Source organism: Aethalodelphis obliquidens, unplaced genomic scaffold (assembly GCF_003676395.1).
Source record: "Aethalodelphis obliquidens isolate GAN/ISIS:26980383/991018 unplaced genomic scaffold, ASM367639v1 scaffold3, whole genome shotgun sequence".
Lineage (NCBI taxonomy): Eukaryota > Metazoa > Chordata > Mammalia > Artiodactyla > Delphinidae > Aethalodelphis > Aethalodelphis obliquidens.
Window position 1 is genome coordinate 65,492,439 of NW_020837947.1, and position 10,360 is coordinate 65,502,798.

At 43.6% G+C, this 10,360-nt stretch overlaps 1 long non-coding RNA gene and 1 other non-coding gene across 2 annotated transcripts; both read left to right on the forward strand.

Moving 5' to 3' along the window:
• The first annotated feature begins 357 nt into the window (after positions 1-357).
• On the forward strand, positions 358-6,250 carry LOC113611425 (uncharacterized). Its single transcript, XR_003429460.1, has 2 exons — positions 358-455; positions 6,092-6,250. It is a non-coding gene; the product is annotated as an uncharacterized LOC113611425 (long non-coding RNA).
• On the forward strand, positions 2,882-2,953 carry TRNAE-UUC (transfer RNA glutamic acid (anticodon UUC)). Its single transcript has one exon. It is a non-coding gene; the product is annotated as a tRNA-Glu (tRNA).
• Positions 6,251-10,360: the final 4,110 nt, after the last annotated feature.

A 10,360-nucleotide genomic window follows, 5' to 3' on the forward strand; every position in this document is an offset into this window, starting at 1 on the left:
CTTTAATAGAATTTCCCAGTTTACACCTCTGAAGATGAAGAAGGCAAGTTACCATGGAAACAAACAGTCTCTTTAAAGAGAGACAGGCTCCTCTCCTGGTCTGAGCTTGTTCCAGAAGGGAGGAGGGTGGAGGGAGGTGGGAAAACGCAGGCCAAGCATCTGCGACTAGAACAATGAAGGGAAGTTTTCTTCTCATTAAAATCTTACCAATGAAATAAGCTTGGAGGGTCAGCACAAGACAATTTTTTTTTCTTGGCTGTGCTATTGAAAAAACCTCGTCAGATATTTTGAGACACTTAAGCAAAATGACATTTTATTGGTAGTTCCTTTAATTTTTTTTCTTTATTCAATTAGTGGCACATGCTGGTGACAAGTGAAACCTTCCAGTACCTGACATAAAAGGCAAAGAGGACTCGCTTTTCCTGGTCTTCTATCACCAACACATACCGTCTGAGGTAACACGCCATTGGCTGCTTTTCTCTGCCTCCTCCCTGTTTATATGTGTGTGTGTGTGTGTGTGTGTGTGTGTGTATACATACATTTAAAAGAATATATACAAAAAACCTAATTTAAAAATTGGACAAAGGACTTAAATAGCTATTTCTCCAAAAAAGAAACACAAATGACCAATAAGCACATTAAACGATGCTTAACATCACTAACCATTAGGGAAATGTAAATCAAAGATATCACAATGAGATGCCACTTCACACCCACTAGGAGAGCTATTTTTAAAAAAAGAAAAAAAATAGAAAAGAAGTATTGTTGAAGATGTAGAGAAACTGGAAACTTTATACACTGATGGTTTAGCCACTATGGAAAATAGTGTGATACTTCCTCAAAAAATTAAACAGAATTACCACATGATCCAACAATTCCATTTCTGAGTATATACCCCAAAGAATTGGAAACAGAGACTTGAACAGCTGTTTGCATACCCATGTTCATAGCAACACTATTTACAATAGCTAAAGAGAGGAAGCAACCCAAATGTCCATTGATGGGTGAATGGATAAACAAAATGTGGTATATACGTACAATGGAATATTATTCAGCCTTGAAAAGGAAGAAAATTCTGACCCATGCTACAGTATGGTTGAACCTATAAGACATTATGCTAAGTGATCTAAGGCAGCCATAATACTGTATGATTCCACTTATATGAGGTACCTAGGGTAGTCAAAGTCACAGAGAAAGAGGGTAGAAGGGTGGTTGCCTGGGGCTGAGGGGAGGTGAGAGTGGGAAGCTAGTGTTAAATGGGTACAGAGTTTCAATCTGGGAAGAGGAAAAAGATCAAGAGACGGATAGTGGTGATGGTTGTACAGCAATGTGAATATACTTAATGCCATAAAACTGTACATGTTAAAGAGGTAAATTTTATGTGTCTTTTAACACAATAAAAACTTTCAGATAAATATATATTTATATATATATATATATATATATATATATATATATATATATACAGGAGTTCTGTTGTATACACAGATGTTTTGTATATGTAGATGTACAGGGATTTTGTTTTTGCTCTTGATCGCTTACTTTTGCTAAAAGAATTATGCTACACACATATTCCTTATGTAACAAACCCCAAACCTTAATGGTATAAAGCGACCGTTTAATTATGCTTCAAATTAAGGATTCTATGGATCAGGGATTTGACTTGGGCAGAGAAGGGACAGCTGTCTCTTCTCCATGGTGTCTGAGGGCTCCTCCGGGAAGACTCAAAGGCTGGAGCAAGAATCATCTGGAGGCTTCTTCACTTGACTGTCCTGCAGTTGCCGTTGGACCCTCACTTGGGCTGTTGACCAGAACGTCCACATGTGGGCTCTCCACCTGGGCTGCTCCTTTGAGCTTCCTCATAGCATGGCAGCTGAATCCAAGGGCAGCATTCCAAGAGAGCAGAGCAGAGTACGTGGCTTTTTACAGGGTAGCCCCAAAAGTCACATTGCATCGTTCGGTATACTCAGTTGGTTGGTGGAAGGGAGATGCCATTGTGCCCTCTTTGGAAAATACAACCTGCCATAGCACACTGATTTGTCTTCTACCTGCTTTTACAATATCTCATTGACAATCCCTAAAAGTCAGTAAAGATGTAATTTTTCAATTTTTCTCATTTCTTTATAATGACAAAATTACTTTGAATTCTAAAAGTAATATAAGTATAGGAACAAAACTTGGAAAACATAAAAATCTATTCACAATTCCCCCCCTTCAACCAATCATGGTAATCATTTTTAGACTTTTTATTCCATAATTTCCTCATAATGTTCATAGAGTTTATGTTTGTTTTTTAAAATTTCCCCTTAGCACATAAGCACCCAAATTCACATCTCAACATTAAGTTATCTTCTTTATTTTTCGTGTGTGGACAAAGCAAAAATAAGAGTAGGGTACACCACGGGATAAGGTCTTCAGGCAGGAACTTGCTTAGCCTAATCCTACTGACAATTACTAGGGAAAATCACATCAAGGCTTCAAGTCTTCCATCTTCTTTCTAAGGAGCATAAAGCAGAGACATAACACACTAACTCCGGAAAAGTCATGTCATGAGTAAGCTGTGCCTTCCGCCACGCTTGTGTAAGGAGCAGGTGACTGACCTCGGTGTGGAATACCAGCTGGTGACCTTTCACTGTTTTCTGCTACAAAGGCTTGGCTTTGGGGTTTCAACAAAATACGTGGATCTAGCAAGTAAAGTTGGGCAGAGCCTGTGTCTCCCAAACTCAACTCCAAACTATCGCTGGTTTTCATTGGCCTGCTGTGAAATGAGAAAAATAACAACAGTGGGGTGAGTTTTTCATGAAGCTAAATGGATTCAATTTTTAAAAGCTGGGCTTTATTCAGAGATCATTCCTCTTTTAAAAATGTCAATATTGGGAATTCCCTGGTGGTCCAGTGGTTAGGACTTGGCATTTTCACTGCCGTGGCCCAGGTTCAATCCCTGGTCAGGGAACTAAGATCTCACAAGCCACACAGCCAAAATAAAGGAATAAATAAATAAAAATGTCAATATTTTATAACATAATTCTGAACATAGATTTTCTTAGCATTCCTAATTAGCAAAGTAAAAAGTTGGCAAATCTAAACTTAGTTTCAATCATCTGACTGATCTGTGACATTCCAAATTCTGAGAAACACTGATCCAGTCTCCTTATGAAGAGCCTTTGGGTTTGATGTACATTATTTGTCAAAAGGGATTATACTCTGAGGCTGGGGGAAAAAACTGCTTGGCATGGGAAGAGAATGCAAAACTCTGGGCTCTGCTTGTGATGGTCCAGTTGTGTGGCCTTGAGCACGTCATTTATGCTCAGAGCCTCTTCAGCCATCAAATCCAGTCCACAACGCTGGCCTTCTCCTCCACAGAGCAAGCGGGGGTGAAAGGCTTAATTGTGGAAAGTGTAGAGAGCTGTGTAAGTGCTGAGTGTCTTATTGCTGCATCCTCGGAGCTTTCCCTCACAAAGCTGCTCAGTGCGTCCTGTAATAGCTGGTGAAATACGTGAGGAGGGACATCCCAAGTATTTCCCTGGGAGTTCCTAATTTTAATGAGAAGAATGTTCTCTAATTAAAATGGCGCCGCAGAAATTTTTTTTAAACAAATTGCCATCTAATTTCCCTTTGATCTGTTTGTTCCACTTGGGTTGCAAGGTTTGACAGAACTTTCCCCAAACGCTTGGAGTCTGCAGTAATTTTATTTCATTCTGATTAAACTTCAAAGGAGAAAACACCAAGCCACCAGAACAAGCTCAGCTTTTTTCCACTTCATTTATTCAATAAGCATTCTCGGGGCATCTGCAACGTGCCTGACATTGTGCTGAGTGTTGCAGATACAAAGATGAATAAATACAACTCAGCCCTTGCCCTCGCTGGGTTCAGTGTTTCCAGGACCTCATCAAGCCACAAACAAAACATTGTAATGCAATGGGATGACAGTAGAAACACCACCGCACAGCCATCTTCTGTAGGGTCTTGTGGGAGCAAAGTGGTGGCCCTGGCTGAGCTGACACTTTAAATGAAACTTAAAGTGACTAAAACTTAATCAAAACAGGGCATGAAGGACATCCCAGGCAGAAGAGACCACAGGTCCAGGGGTGGGAAATGGCATGGCCTCTGGTGTATGCGCACGTACGTATCTGATGCATGTCCATGTATGTGTATATGTATGCATCCATGTATGTGTGCATCCCTGTGTTTGTGTGTGTGTGATTGTGTTTCCAGAATAGGAAAGGGCTGGAGTAGGTATCATCAGGAGACTCTACTGCATGGCGGGGGACAGGCAAGTTAACCTCAAACAAGCTGGCAACAGCCTATATTTGCTGTGGGTCTCCAGGAAAGAGATTCAAAAATTTGCTTTAGACAACCTAGAAAGAAGAATAAAACACTCCTACGTGGAATATTCAATTAAATTGGACTTTAATGCATGTTTTGAACACACACGTTTTGGAGGCTCTGCAGACACCAGCGCTGACCCTGGAAAGAAGGACCCGAGTTCTCCTGTAGAGGTGACGCGGAGGCACGATCCAGGGCTGCTCGAGCCCTGATGTCCACGTGAATCACCGGAGTTCTTGTCAACATGCAGTTTCTGACTCAGTGGCCTGGATTCTGCATTTCCATCCAGCTCCCAGGTGATGCGAGTGCTGCTGGCCCACGGAGCACACTTTGAGTAGCGAGATCAAATGCACTTGTTGCCCGATGGCCTACCAATCCAGACCTGCCACAGGGGATTCACTGCCCTCAGCTCGGCGCAGAGACCTCCAGAGGACCGTGTTCAGATCCTCCCTGCAACCGGGCACAGGGCCCCATCCAGCAGGAGTCCAGGCCCTCTGGTCTGAGAGACCACAGACCTAGAATTGAAGAGCGGAAGTGGGGAGGAAGGAGGCAGAAATGGTGGGATGGGGCTGGCACTTGCTCAGAAAATAGGCCCAGAGTGCTCCTGTGACAGGAATTAAGTGAGACACCAGGGCCACAAGAAAAGGAAGCAGGAGCTCAGACGAGGGCCCAGGCAGAGCCTCAGTGTCAGGGCAATGAACACTGACCATGTGCCAAGGACTGTCTTCATGTTTTACACAGATGTCACATTCATCTTCACCCAAAGCCCTTGCAAAGCAGGCCGTAAATCCCTGCTCACAGATGAGGTACTTGAAGTGCAGAGCAGTTCGGTGAATCACCCGACCCCCCAGCAGGCACACAGTGGAGCCACAGCTCACACCCAGCTCTGCAGGATCTGAAAGCCCAGGTCTTCCAGGGACCACACACTACTGCTTTAACGATGGACGAGATCCAGGCCCTGTGCCTGGGCCTAAGGGGCCCTAGGCTAGGGTCTTTCGATGTCTGAATCCAAAAGCAAGTGATGTCAGCCATGAGTGTCAGGCCAGGAGGAAGCAGGTCAGGAGACCTGAAGAAGACCTGGTATCTGGAGCTGGACCACCCTTGGACAAAGGCCCAGCCCTCCTTGTCCTGAAGCAGATCTGCCTCCAGCCAGGGGTCCAACACGGCCCTCATGGTCTTGGCATGTGCAGATGTAGACAAACTGGTTAGTGGGCATCTTAAAGCCGTCTTGGATAGAAATCTTGGCAGAAATGGAATATGTACCTGAGAGGAAGGAAGACAGAGCACTAAATGGGAAGGACTGTCATCCGACAAATTGTCCTGAGCATAGTGATCAGTAATGGGAGCTGCAGTTATTATTATTATTGCTGTTATGGGGCGCTGTTTCTGTGCATTGCTGCAGAGCCAGCCAGCGATATACTAGGAACATTCTCAGGCATAATTAGATATGAAATATTCCCAGCAAACCAAAGTCTAAAGGAGTCCAGCCAGGTAACTAAACAAACCAGCTGAAGCTTCATGCTGTATGAGGGAGGGCCATTCATCCCCCAACGTTTTGTAGTCACTAATATTCAGATATCAGGATGCAGTTTGCACGTGGTCACTGCTTATGCCCACTGCTTCCTCCTCGTTGGACTATCACAGTTCAAAAATTGTATTTCTAAATGCCAGGAGCCTTCCTATAGAAAGAGCCTCAGACTGGAGCTGAAGGACCCACTGTCCTCCTCATTGACACTCTCTCTTTCTCTTTGCCCTCGAAATGGAGACGACTGCACCTGTGCTACCTGCCTCAGGACCAAAGGAGATGCAGTGAGTAGAAGGAGGTAAAGACTGCCGAGCCCTACACACAGAGAACCCGTGATATTACCCTGACGATGTCTTGCCATTCTATTCTAATTTGGGAATGAATTGTTTATTAATGTTATTATTGTTCTAATAGCCTCTCTGTTTCTTCTAAACTGCCTCGATCCTTTGAGGAGCAAGAGAGCATTTACTAACATACATGTATCCATAAAAGTCTACATGGAACCTAAAAACAAACTTATAGATAGATCTTATGTATAGATCTAAATACACCTAATATGTATATAGACATATGTATGTATGTATACAGACATATATATGTGTATATATACAGCTATAAATACACACACACACACACACATATATATATATATTTTTTTTCTTCTGTACTAAACTCAAAGCACTGCTTGTTAAAGCAGGTGAGACATCTGCACAATTAGTTTAAAAGATTATTATTTAAAAATGGAAATAGCTTGGAGCAGATGACTGGAAATCATTCCTCGCTGCAACTCAAATGGAGGAAGCTGTCTAATTCTTGGAAATTTAGACATTATTCTAGTAATTTAGCACAAAAATGGGCCTGACTCAATCTGTTCTTCACATTTTGGTAATTTAAAAGGACATAACGGAATTTTATTTTAATGGTAATTGCAAACTCATAGAGAAAATGTAAATGCACATTTCATGATTAGCTTACAGCATAAACTATGGCTTCTATTAATGTATTCCAATTTGTAATTCTTTTCACAGTATGAGATTTGAAAGCTGTGATTAAAATTAATTAGGTTAAGTAAAGTTTATCCCCCCTGAGCACTGCTATTGGGAAAAAGCAAGAGGAAAATGCGAACTACATCTGGCTCTGCAGGAAGCTGTGTCTTCACACGAAGTAGGCTGACTTCTCTTCTCCCCACAGAGGTTGCATGCTGCTTATTTGGCATATCTCAAGCACCGTGTAGCTCCTCAAGGAGCTGATTGAACCATTAAACTATTCTTTGCTGGCTCACAAAACCACATAGGCTGACTACCTCATCTTCAAATAAGGATATTAGGTAGATCCATCGATTGTTTAAACACAATACATCTTGGGGGAAAAACACATACATCTGGTAAACCTAAGGTAATGTGGCCACCTAGAATTGAGCGCCATAATTGCGTGAAAGAGGTGCCAAATGAGGGAACAATAATAAAGGTAATAACTAATCCACAGTTGTACAGAGCCCTCTGCTTTGCACAGAATTGTCTTGAATATTACCTCACTAGATCTCCTCAACAATCCTGACAAGAAATCCTTACTGTTGTCCCATTTCACAGATGAGGGTACTGAGGTTAAGTGAGGTACCCAGGATCAAAGAGTGCTGGAGAACAGACCCAGGTCTTCTGAATTCCCATCCTGCACTCCTTCTATGGCTCAGCTCTACAGCTACTGAAAACAATAAACTAAACTTTTAACCTATACCTTGTCTATGTTTTCACAATGGGTTGAAATTCATTACCAAGTTTCCTAGGGTATGAACTAAGGCAAAGTTTAACAACTCCGGAATGGTGTTGTACATCCCAGCAAGCAGAGCATAAATCTGGAGGGCCAAGACAAGACAGAGTGAAAAGCTGGCACAGCGACACTCTCTTCTTATTGAAGATCTTGGTTAGAGTTCTCCAGTCTTCCCTAGCTGTCCTTTTGCTTAATACCCAACCACTCATGCCACCCCTGGCTCCTCTTGTTTCCTTTGGCACAATGGAGTCCCAACTCTGGTCCAGGCGGGGAAATACAGATGTGATGACACACGCCCTGCCTCTGGCTTTGCCTGACCCATGCCCTGAGTCATGATGGGCCCTCATCTCCTGTGATTCATTCTTCCTGGCTCTCTGCACTGCCTGACCTGGCTTCTTCCAGGGAGGACTAGATGGTCCTATCTGTTAACTTGTGATGATGTGTATTAACATGCCACTGAGAAACTCCTTCCCTGGGTAGTTTAAATGACACCTCCTCCAGTGTAGTGAAGAGAAGAATAGCTTTCAAGTATGGAAAAATGGGTTCCATTCATAGTTCTGCCAAGGCCCTTCAGTGAAGCATTTAATCTCTCCTCTGTTTTTAAAATCAGTGCTTTTGTCTACCAGCACTATCTGATAGAAATTCTGTGATAATGGAAATGTTCTACTTCTGTGCTTTAAATATGGTAGCCACTAGCCACAAGTGGCCATTAAGCCCTTGAAATATGGCTAGTGCCAGTGAGAAACCATCTTTTAAAATTTCTTATTTAACTTTAATTAGTTTCAATTTAGATAGCCACATGTGGCTAGTGGCTGCAGTGTTGGACAAAGAAAGTCAATGACCTCTTCAGCCTCCTTCATCACTAGAGTTCTATATAAAACAAAATCTAAAGGTGAGAATCTCTAGCTCATATGATAGTAGATAGTGGGAAAGATGGGGGAGTGGAGGTAGACCTAGCAATGACCCTTATATCCAGCCGCATGGAAAACTACAAGCTCCCGGAGATTAGACACAAAATAAATCTTCGCTTTTTTTTTTTTTTTTTGCGGTATGCGGGCCTGTCACTGTTGTGGCCTCTCCCGCTGTGGAGCACAGGCTCCGGACGCGCAGGCTCAGTGGCCATGGCTCACGGGCCCAGCCGCTCCGCGGCATGTGGGATCTTCCCAGACCGGGCCACGAACCTGTGTCCCCTGCATGGGCAGGCAGACTCTCAACCACTGCGCCACCAGGGAAGCCCCAATCTTTGCTTTTAAGGTGGAGGATGGTGTAAGAAGACTTTTTCTGTATTGCCAGTTGAGTTTGGGCCAAGGAAGCCCAGTTCAACGTTCATACGTGGGTAGTTCCTAGTATATACATCTGGTGCGGTGTATCTGCTAAAATATCAACAAGTGAGCAGGGATGAGTCTTCAGAACGGTTTGCTTACAGAGGCTCCCAGTACTCTTGTTCTTTCCTCCTGCTGCCTATCAGTAAGGATCTGGTGAGCTCCTCTCCCTTCTACCCAGCTATGAGGAACGCATTACCCGGAAACATGTCTTAGTTCTGCTGGGGAATGACATTCTATTAGAGCTGTCGAGCAACAAATAGACTAAACAAACCTGTGAACTCCTTTACTAAAATCCATTCAATTCAACAAAACAGGGACAGCAGTGAACCAAGGCTGTAGAAATACAAAACATGAGACATGTATGAGACCTGGCCCCTGACCTTCAGGCAGGAACTATCTAGGGGATGAGTGAGAATTCACGGCCCTGTGCTACTGGTTAGAGGCAACAAATTATTATGGGAAGTTTACAAACAGGCTTAGATTTATATATATATATATTTGTAAATACTCCCTATGAGCACAAAACACTTGATACGTTTCTAAAATTAGCTAATGCAACTTCCTGGCGGTCCAGTGGTTAAGACTCTGTGCTTCCACTGCAGGGGGGTCGGGTTCGATGCCTGGTCGGGGGGACCTAAGATCCCACATGCCGCATGGTGTAGCCGAAAAAATAAAAGAATAATTTTAAAAATTCGCTAAAAGTGTGTTTACAAACTGTTAACTCTCAGGAGGAATTCTGAAACTATCACTTAAATACATCTCCCAAATTGGTGCATTGGGGGGTAAAATTCTGGGTTAACTAACTGCTGCTGAGTCAAGGAGAAAACCCGCACAGAGGACAAGGCCAGGTGAGCATTGCTTGATATTCTCTTTTTTTTTTTTTTTTTTTTTGCGGTACGCGGGCCTCTCACTGTTGTGGCCTCTCCCGTTGCGGAGCACAGGCTCCGGACGCGCAGGCTCAGCGGTCATGGCTCACGGGCCCAGCCGCTCCGCGGCATGTGGGATCTTCCCGGATCCGGGCACAAACCCATGTCCCCTGCATCGGCAGGCGGACTCTCAACCACTGCGCCACCAGGGAAGCCCGCTTGATATTCTTAAGGAAGCTGATTCAAGGGAACGACCCCACATGCTGAAACCAAGGAGTCTCCAGAAACAAAGGATATTTCCCTGAAATTCAGGAATTAAACGATTGATGTTTTACATGATAGTTCAATTAAAAAAACAAACAGCCTGTGCTTAGAAGTTGGAGAACACAGTTGGGGTCGGGGGGAGGTGGGCGTCCTCCAGGCTGGAGGCCGGGTGGATCCCTGTTAAATGGAGTGAATATCTTTGTTCTCAAACCTTTCCCTTTCCCACACAAAAATGTCCGTATTTGGGCTTCCCTGGTGGCACAGTGGTTGAGAGTCCGCCTGCCGAT